Source organism: Eumetopias jubatus, unplaced genomic scaffold (assembly GCF_037043125.1).
Source record: "Eumetopias jubatus isolate StellerSeaLion01/CBP00866 unplaced genomic scaffold, mEumJub1_p1.0 scaffold_5, whole genome shotgun sequence".
In the NCBI taxonomy this organism is placed as follows: domain Eukaryota; kingdom Metazoa; phylum Chordata; class Mammalia; order Carnivora; family Otariidae; genus Eumetopias; species Eumetopias jubatus.
Window position 1 is genome coordinate 113,918,331 of NW_028274811.1, and position 10,657 is coordinate 113,928,987.

At 36.1% G+C, this 10,657-nt stretch overlaps 1 pseudogene; it reads left to right on the forward strand.

The window, feature by feature from the left end:
* Nucleotides 1–7,656: 7,656 nt before the first annotated feature.
* On the forward strand, nucleotides 7,657–10,389 carry LOC148164404 (sperm-associated acrosin inhibitor-like; annotated as a pseudogene).
* Nucleotides 10,390–10,657: the final 268 nt, after the last annotated feature.

Consider the following 10,657-nt stretch of genomic DNA (forward strand, 5'->3'; position numbering starts at 1 on the left):
TCATTACGGCATTATTCACAATAATCAAAATATGGAAACAAGCCAAATGTCTGTCAACGGACAAAATGATGAAGGAAAGTGGTATGCACATACAATGGAATTTAATTCAACCTTAAAATTAAAGGGAATGCTACCATTTGCCATAACGTGGATGGACCTGGAAGATGTTATGCGAATTGAAATAAGTTAGTCACAGAAGAACAAATACTGGCATGATTTCTCCTGTTTGGGTTATCTAAAGTAGTCAAACTTATAGTAGCAGAAAATAAAATGGTGGTTGCCAGGGGACTGAGGGAGGGAGAAGAGGGGAAACTGTTGCTCAGTAACTATAATAAAGTTATAGTTACACAAGATGAAAAAGTTCTAGATACCTGCTGTGAAATTTAGTGTCTTCGGTAACAACATGGTGTTGTGCACTGAATTTGTCAAGAAGATTATATACCCAGAAATGGGATTGCTCCAATATATGGTAATTGTATTTTTAATTTTTTGAGGAACCCCCATACTATTTTTCATAATGACCATACCAATTTGCATTCCCACCAATAGTGCACAAGCGTTCCATTTTACTCCACAGCGTTGCCAACACTTGCTATCTCTTGTGTTTTTGAAGACAGCCCTTCTGACAGGTATGCAGTAACACCTCATTGTGGTTTTGATTTGCATTACCCTGATGATGAGTGATGTTGAGCAGCTTCTTATGTATCTGTTGGCCATTTGTATGTTTTCTTTGGAAAAATGTCTATTCAGTTCCTCTGCCCATTTTCTTGAAAGATTTTATTTATTTATTTGTCAGAGAGAGAGCACAAGCAGGGGGAATGGCAGGCAGAGGGAGAAGCAGGTTCCCCACTGAGCAAGGAGTCCGATGTGGGACTTGATACCAGGACTCTGGGATCATGATCTGAGCTGAAGCCAGATGCTTAACCAACTGAGCCACCCAAGCATCCCTCCTCTGCCCATTTTTTAATCAGATGCTTGTAGGATTTTTGGTTTTTGCTATTGAGTTGTATGAGTTCTTTTTATATTTTAGAAATTAATGCCTTATCAGATATAAAATTTTTAAATATTTTCTCCCATTCTGTAGCATTATTCATGATAGCCAAGATACAAAAACAACTTAAGTGTCTGTCAATGGATGAATAGATAAAGATGTGGTGTGTTTTTATATGCAGTGGAACATCATTCAACCATGAGAAAGAGGAAATCCTGTCGTATGTGAGAACATGGATGGACCTTGAGGGCATTGTGCTAAGTATAAGCCAGATAGAGAAAGACAAATACTGTGTATCACTTATATATGGAATCTAAAAACAAAAACAAAAAACCCCTCATACTCATAAAAATAGAGAAGAGAATGGTAGTTTTCAGGGGCTAGGGAGTGGGGAAAATGGAGAGATGTTAGTCAAAGGGTACAAACTTTCTGTTATAAGATGAGTAAGTTCCAAGACATTTCTGCAAAGAAGACATCCAAATAGCCAACAGACACATGAAAACATGTACAACATCACTTGGCATCAGGGAAATACAAATCAAAACTTCAATGAGATACCACCTCACACCAGTCAGAATGGCTAAAATGAACAAGTCAGGAAACGACAGATGTTGGCAGGGATGTGGAGAAAGGGAAACCCTCCTACACTGTTGGTGGGAATGCAAGCTGGTGCAGCCCCTCTGGAAAACAGTATGGAGGGTCCTCAAAAAGTTGTAAATAGAGCTACCCTATGACCAAGCAATTGCACTACTGGGTATTTACCCCAAAGAAACAAATGTAGTGATCCGAAGGGACACATGCACCCCAATGTTTATAGCAGCAATGTCCACAATAGCCAAACTATGGAAAGAGCCTAGATGTCCATTAACAAATGAATGGATAAAGAAGATGGGATACACACACACACACACACACACACACACACACACACAAACACACACACAATGGAATATTATGCAGCCATCAAAAAAATAAAATTGTGCCTTTTGCAACTACATGGATGGAACTAGAGGGTATTATGCTTAGCGCAATAAGTCAATCAGAGAAAGGCAATGATCGTATAATCTCACTGATATGAGGAATTTGAGAAACAAGACAGAGGATCATAGGGGAAGGGATGGAAAAATGAAACAAAATGAAACCAGAGAGTGCAACAAACCATGAGAGACTCTTAATCTCAAGAAACAAATTGAGGGTTGCTAGAATGGAGGATGTTGGGAAGGATAGGGTGGCTGGGTGATGGACATTGGGAGGGTATGTGCTATGGTGAGCGCTGTGAATTGTGTAAGACTGATGAATCACAGACCTACACCCCTGAAACAAATACATTATATTTTTAAAAAAAAGAGATGAGTAAGTTCCAGAGATTTAATGTACAGCATGGTTAATGCTACTTATTATACACTTGAAAGTTGTTAAGAGAGTGGATCTTAAATGTTCTCACCACAAAAAAGATACAGGTAATTATGTGATGGGATGAAGGTTAGCTAATACTATGGTAGTAATCATTTTACAATATAAAAGTGTATCAAATCAACACATTGCACAACTTAAAGTTAACAATGATACATATTAATTATATTTCAATAAAGCTGGAATAATATATATATATATATATATATATATATATATACAAATACATATCTATGCACCTTGTGCCAGTATAAAATGAACTGTGTGATCTTGTCCTCAGGGATCATCCAGTCTGGGACCTCATTGTCAGCTATGTCAAGGACACTCTGTTAGCACCCTGGATTCCTTCATGCACCATCCTTCCCTCCACAGACCATGCCAGATGCGGACACTGAATTGGCTACAACACATGCATTGCAGGATGTTGAGGACCACTTCTCCTATGGTCCTAGTGCTTTGTAAGTCTTTCCTAATCTAATAGGACACTAAGTAGGAGTTTTCTTATTGATAACCAAGGCCAAGGGGAAGATGAAAAGTCACCAGGACCATACATTCTAATGAAAAACAACAGACTCCCCTACACTAATGGCATACTAAGAAGCAACCAAAGGGGCTCTGCTACCAGAAACCACTGGCTAGCCTGCAGACTTACTTCCCAGAGTGGAGAAAGATTCTGGAATATCACTGGCTTTCTAAGGAGCACCGTGTCTAGGTGAGAATCCCTCCAACTCTGCTGTGGAGGCAGGAACTCAAAGAGAAGGAGAGAACTGCATGAAGGGAAGATTGCATTCTCTGCCCTCCACCTCCCCCCCACCCCTGCGACTCTCCCACACGCTGTAGAGTGGGTGGGGTTGATGGGTTTCACAGCTTCACAAGTGAATGAGATAGTTCCCTAAATCTGTCACTGAAATTTATATTTCTAGGTATGAAGGGAAAGAAATGTGATTTAACCTATGGACCCTTTGAGGTCAAGCGTAATTTCTTTCCTATACGTTTCTAGACATCAATTTTTTAAAAGTGACACCATGAGAAAGTCATTTTAAATTAGATGGTCTATATTAAATAGCTATAAATTTTAAAATGTTGGTTTTCAGGTGAGATCAAATAGTTGGTTACTTCCAGCAAAAGCATCAACTGTTTTTTTAAATGGAAATTTCTAATTTAGTTTTTAAATTAAATTTTATATGGTAAAATTCATTGTTCCTGGTATACCATTCTGAGTTTTGACAAATACACATAGTCATGTAACCATCAAAATCAAGATGCAAAACCATTCTGTGACCATCCCTACATTCCTTTGTGCTGCCCTGAGGAATTTTCTTTATGGCACGTAAGATACTGCCTGTTTTCTGACAAGGCAATTTGCTTTAAAGACAAACTCAGGCTTATGTACAGTTGGCAAGTGAAGCAAAATATCCCATAGACAGTATCAATGATTCAGAAGAAAGTAATATCTTTGACTTTATTAGTTTGGATAATGACGTATGCCTTCACATAAGAGGTGCTCTAAGCATGTCTTTCTTTGAATTCTTCAAGGATAAAGTTCATTGGCTGACCATGGTTTACTTTCCTTTTTTTTTTAAGATTTTGTTTATTTTTTTGAGAGAGAGAAAGAGAGCACAAGCAGAGGGAGGGGCAGAGGGAGAGGGAGAAGCAGACTCCATCCCAGGACACTGAGATCATGACCTGAGCTGAAGGCAGACGCCTAACTGACTGAGCCACCCAGGTGCCCCTGACCACAGTTTTTCGACTGTACCCAACTACAAGATGTGATTACCAAACCTGCCCCTGATGATCAGGTTTATAGTTTCCTTCATTTCCCAGATATTGGGAATTGCCTGCTTCTACAGAATCCCATGGTCAATTCTCCTGCCTATATTGATCTCCATATATTTGATATTTTGCCTCCAGAACCTAACAGGATCTCCTGAACACTATAAATTTTGGAATATTGGAGAGGAGACATAAATAAGCATGTAGTCAGCATTTTCCAGCAGGAGTTAATATTCAGAGCTTCTAAATGGACACAATAGGCAGCATGTCAAAAGTTCAGACATCACCAGTTCAAATACTTTGTTCCACTTGTATATGCCATGTGTGACAAGAGGTTCCATCATAGACTCTCAGAAAATCTCATTTTGCAGAAGAGAAAATCACAATGAATTTTACTAATTAGTAAAGTATAATTTCTTCACACATTCAGGACTCACATAGGGAGGTAAACCATGTTTGTAGAAAAAAATTGATAAAAGTAAAAAAAAATAGAAATTGTGGTTTCATTAACTTATAATTTTAACTTCATTCCCAAATGAAGAAATTCTGTAACTGAAAAAAATCATCCAATATACTTACTCTATATGTGTGTATATATTTAGATGTGTGTGTGGAAACCTGAGTATTTCAGAAGACACTCATTTGATGAGGTGTGGAGAAACAGTCATGTTTGTAATCTATCTTTTTCATAGTAAAAGACTATAAAAGTGCCAGAAGTAATTTGCTCTTATCTATAAAATTTAAACTGCATATATTATTTGACTGAAAATGCAACTTCTAAAAGTCTAGATACAATTGAATGAGCATATAATGACCTGTACAATCATGTTCAATACAACATTGCTAGCAAAAGTATTTAATAACACCTTAAAAGGAATTGTGTATACTTATATGTGTTTATACTTATTATATATTATGATTATGTATACACTTATATGAAGATATGCCATTGACTGTTAAATGAAAAAAGATAGTTACAGAAAAATCTTTATTTATTCTTCTGTGCCTATTTTTATCTGCCCTTCCATCATGTGTCTATCTATATCTATCTATTATCTATAATCTTAAAGGTCAATATCTTCAAATCTTTCTCAGCTCTGTCTTCATAAGGCCTTCTTCTTTGTGTGTCTGCATCAAATTTCCTTCTGTCTCTCTTTTATAAAAATACTTGTGATGACATTTAGGGCTCGCCTAGATAATTTAGGTATATAGATATGTATAGATAGATATACACATATGTATATGTACTATGTGTAGTATACATATGTATATGACATAGTGTATAAACATATACTGTGCGTGTGTGTATATGTACATAAGCATATATGCATTTATATGTGTAGATGTAACATTAATACATAGTATTACATATATAATATACATGTTATATGTGTGTTATTACATATCTAGATACATATACAGATATATACATGCATATAGATACACCATACATGGACACACATATATATATACATAATGCATATACATCTATATATACACATATGTATATATTTGTGTGAGATTTTAGTATAGTTGTATATTAAATATCTGTACATTTATGCTTATATTCAACCATTTATGCATATTAGACATTTTCAAGGAAGATAGATATGCATTAAATAATACATACATTTAACATTCTCTTTCATGGTTAATTTAAAAACTTGTGACCTGTTGTGCAAAATAGGGAGTGTCTCCTGCTCTTAACCTCTGCTAATCAATACATGTAAGAGAACTTCAGTTTAATTTCTCCACAAATGTGCCAAAAGGATTTGCCTGCATGAATATCTCTGATGGTGTCTATGTAAATATTTCAAAGGACAAATGTAAACACAATAGTCACTTTATTATGATAAAGGAACATTTTTGGCACTTATCAGATTTTGTACCCTCCCACTAAGTTGGCATGGAACAGCGCTAGATTCAAGGATTCTTTTCTAAATCTTGGCTTTCTTCGCTGATTTAAAAAAAAAAAAAGGCAGGCTAGATTAGGATGACAAATATAAGTCTGACACACAACCTATGTACAGACTTTTAGTATTTTATCCTTAATATTTATGGCAAGCCTATGAGACAGAAATTATTCTCACATTTAAAATTAGGAAATTGTGGATTAAAAGGTCTGAATATTGTGTCAAGGTTACTCAGGGGTAGATGGGATTTGAATTTAGGACTTTCATCTGCCAAATCTCTTACCACTGAGCCAGACTGCAAAGCAGATTAGTTAAACAGCTCTGATTAAATCTCTTCCTACTTCAAACCCTGTAGGGTCTTCCACTTCACTTTGAGGTAAAGATCAAATTATCCGTCATACAATTCAGGGCACACACTGTCCTCTAGCCCAGGTCCCCAAAGTGGGCCATTCCAATGCTCATCTAGGAAATTTTTTGAACATTTCAGGTTGTGAATTTGTACTATAGTTTTACAAGATGTTCCCATTAGGGGAAACTGGATAACAGGAACATGAGAACTCCCTGCATTAGTCCTTAAGGTTTTAAGAGAATCTCCATTGATCTCAAAATAAAAAGTTTAATACAAATCAAATCTCCAATTAAGTCCTGTGTGCTTCCGGCGTTGCAAAATACGTGAGTCCAAGTTATAATTCCAATTACATTCCCAAAACTCTTTCTTCTCTTCTTCTTTTGATTCTCCTTTTCTTCCCAATTCAATAGCTTGGAAAGATTTCACATCTCTTCTCTATCTTGGTTTCAAAGCACTATTACCACCTCTCCTCCCCATACTTCTGGAGACATCTGATCAAGCTACCCCAAATTTGCTGCTTAGAGATCTATTGATAATGCATTTGTGAAGCATCTCTCACAGCCATTTTAGAGCCTCTAGGCAGAACACAGAGTACCCCAGCATCTTATCTGCCATGAGCCATCTCACCCCCATAAGCTCGTCACCATCAGATCGATCAAGGAGATTCCTCAGCTGGGTGGAAATAGTTGAGAAGTAAAGTGAACTGAATAGGCACCATCTCTAGAGCTGTAGACCCCACTCTCCACTGTCTTCTCTGTGTCAGGTGGAAGGGACTCTGTGAAGGTAGCTGTGGTGTGGAGTTTGACGGGAGGACTGCTGTAGGTCAGTCCTTCCTGAAATAATGGTTTCTATTTTCTGATGCAGTCAAATGCTCTGATGAAAAACTTCAGATTCCAAAGCGCCTATTTCCATAAATGCAGCCTGGCTCCTTGTGGGCTGAGCCAAGGGTTGGGAGAGTAAACAGCTCCTACTTAAATATACACAGAGGACTTGTCTGGTGTTCCTTTCAAGTCCATATAAGGTCTTCTCTTACCATGTATGTCTTGTTGACACTGTGTGTTGGGGGAAGGAAAAAGGGAATAGTCCACACTAAGTAGGAATCTAGGAAAGTGGAAAAGCTTCTTCACCTATAAGAAAGTTTCATTTGGAAATGGGCAGATTGTCCCTGTGCTGTATGTTATAATGTCTCTATGGGTTTCTTCCACAGACTTGGTAAAATGTCTTTCTTCTTGACATGGATCAAAGCTATTTTTATCATTGCCTTGGCATTTCCTCATTATTCTGGTGAGTACATTTTTCAGTCCTGGATGAAGTATTTCCCATATCTTAGAAATGCAGCAAACAACCGCTATTATCTAGAAATGGAGGAGTTTGATTTATAGGATTTATAAATCTTAAACTGGCAAAATGAAACAGAGTATGTTAGAAATACCTTTTAAAATTGCATCAGTGGGTTGCCTAATCTCATTTTCCACCTTAGAGAGTTGGAGACAAAGATGTGGGTTAGGATGAGCAGTACTCAGAATGAACTTGTCTTTTTGTTCATCTATGACTAAAAATATTTACTTTTTTTTTTCCTTTTCGGAGTTCAGATTCCACGGTTGCTAAATGCAGAGTGTGGAAAGTAATGATGTCTTCTAGGTCTGACATCCTTGAAAATCTGATTTGTTGTTTGCCACCTCTGAGTCAAGGCATTGTATAAGGAAAGAATTCATTTATTCCTCTGCTAACAACCTTATGCTCCTTAAAGCCCAAGGTGGCCCATGAATTTCAGAATAAAGTACCTGTGAGGTAGTGGAGAGATCCCTGATATGAGACCTGAATACGAATTAATTAAATAATAATTAATTTCTTCATATTAAGTGACTTTTTGAGAGGCATATGAGTGACACTAAGCAAACCATTGTCTTTTCCAACTAAGATGTCTCATTTATAAAAATGGAAAAAAATCACAACTATAGTATCTTACAGGAGTGTTTTATTATTATTAAATAATACATAAGATAATTTTCACAGAATGAGATTAATTTGGAATTATCTTTCTACATCTGAATTTATTTTGTGAACTTACTGTTTTGATACTGCTATAAAAGGCTCATCATTTGCAGGGTCCTATTAGGCAATTTGCGTAATATTTTGCTACTAAGAGATATGGGTACTTTTCACCAGAGACCGGGATGATTTTCCCCTCTTCCTCCTCTTATTTTTAATTTGTGTGTGTGGTCGTTGGTTGCAGAAACTTCTTTTGAACCTTTACCAGAAATTCGTCAAGTGGTAAGTTAATACTGATTACTTCAGGAATTGAAGTGGTAAGCCTTTAATTTTTTTATATTGTAAGTTTTAACAGCAAATTTCCCTGTGTACAACAGAATGATCATTCAAAAGTAACAAACAGTTTTATTATTACGGTAAGTTCAAGAAACAGAATCTTGCCAGATGTACGAAGTCATTTGGCATTAAAGACAAGGTAAAAATATCCCATTACTAAAAAATTCCATTACTAGTTTCGCCTTGTTATAGACAAGTGTCTGTTATGGATTAGGGGTGTTTAAAGTAGAATTGTTTATCTTAGCAAAACAAGGATTAAAAAAGCAACAACCCAATTTTTCACTAAACGGTAGATAAAATAATAATTGTCATACATTCACAGAGTCAATTATTACATAGAGGTGATGAAAATGAACTACAGTTCTAAACATGTGAATAGATAAAAGTTACAAAGACATTTAAAAAGCGGGTTATGTAAGAATACACACGTTGTTTATTTATGTAAATAACCAACACTGTCATCATGAAGCAAATTACATACATATCTGTATGGTTATATACACATATGCAAACACTCATATATATGAATTCATACAAGTGTGGTAATAATCTGAAACTAACAGATTATATAGCAGTAAAACTACTGAGAAAGACAAGGGAGTTATTAAAAATTGTTTTATGATTTCTTGTGGTATGAAATATAGTTGACTCTTAAACTGCATGGGTCCACTTATACACAGACTGTTTTACAGGACAGTACAATCTTCCTTGTGATTTTTTTTTTTAAAGATTTTATTTATTTATTTATTTGACGGAGAGAGAGACACAGCGAGAGAGGGAACACAAGCGGGGGAGTGGGAGAGGGAGAAGCAGGCTTCCTGACAAGCAGGGAGCCCGATGTGGGACTGTATCCCAGGACCCTGGGACCATGACCTGAGCCAAAGGCAGACACTCAACAACTGAGCCATCCAGTCACCCCTTTCCTTATGATTTTCTTAATATTTTATTTTCTCTAGGTTTTTTGTAAGAAAACCATATATAATACATATACAAAATATTTGTTAATTGACTGTTTATGTTGTCATAAAGCTTCTGGTCAACAGTAAGGTATTGGTATTTAAGTTTTGGGGGAGTCAAAAGTTATATGTGAATTTTCAACTGTGTAGGGTGGGAAGGCCCATACCTCTAAGACCCTCACTGATCAAGGGTCAACTGAGGAAAATCTGACCCTAGTGTGGGGAGAAGTGGAGGCAGAGTGTCTAAATTATAAAAACACATTTAGCCATTTGTATGTCTTTTTTTAAAAAAAAATAATGTTGGGTTTGTAAAAATATACTAAAAATATTTTATGTGTAAGTGGACTATGGGTACCTTGATGCTTATTTTTAAACCTCAATATAGAATATATTTATTCCATTTTAATGCATGACACTTTGTATTAAGATAAGGGACATTTTATTTAAAAAGTTCATCACTTGATACATTTTATGTTGTCTCTTTCTGTTCAACAGCCAAGCTGTGATGTGTATATACATCAATCACATTTTTGCACAAGAGAAAAGGATCCAGTCTGTGCAACCAATGGCCAAACTTATTCCAATACATGTGTTTTCTGCAGTGAACAATTGTAAGAACACAAGACTAAATATGGCTTTTCCAAAATAATGAAGAAACCATCATAAAATGATAGGAAAACCCATGTTTTTGATAGCCGAGGCACAGTATATGCAGAAAATAACTACTCTCTCTGTAAAAGCCACAGAAACACACTTGTACCTTTCCCTGAAGTTCTCATTTCTAGAAGCAGTTTTATATTTGACCTCTCAAATATAACTTTGTGGATATTCTGAAAATGTATAAGTCAATTAGTTGAACTTAATTGAATTATTATCATTTACTAATGACAGTCTAGTCACTGATAACATTCCAAAGTCCAGATGATGAGTGGCA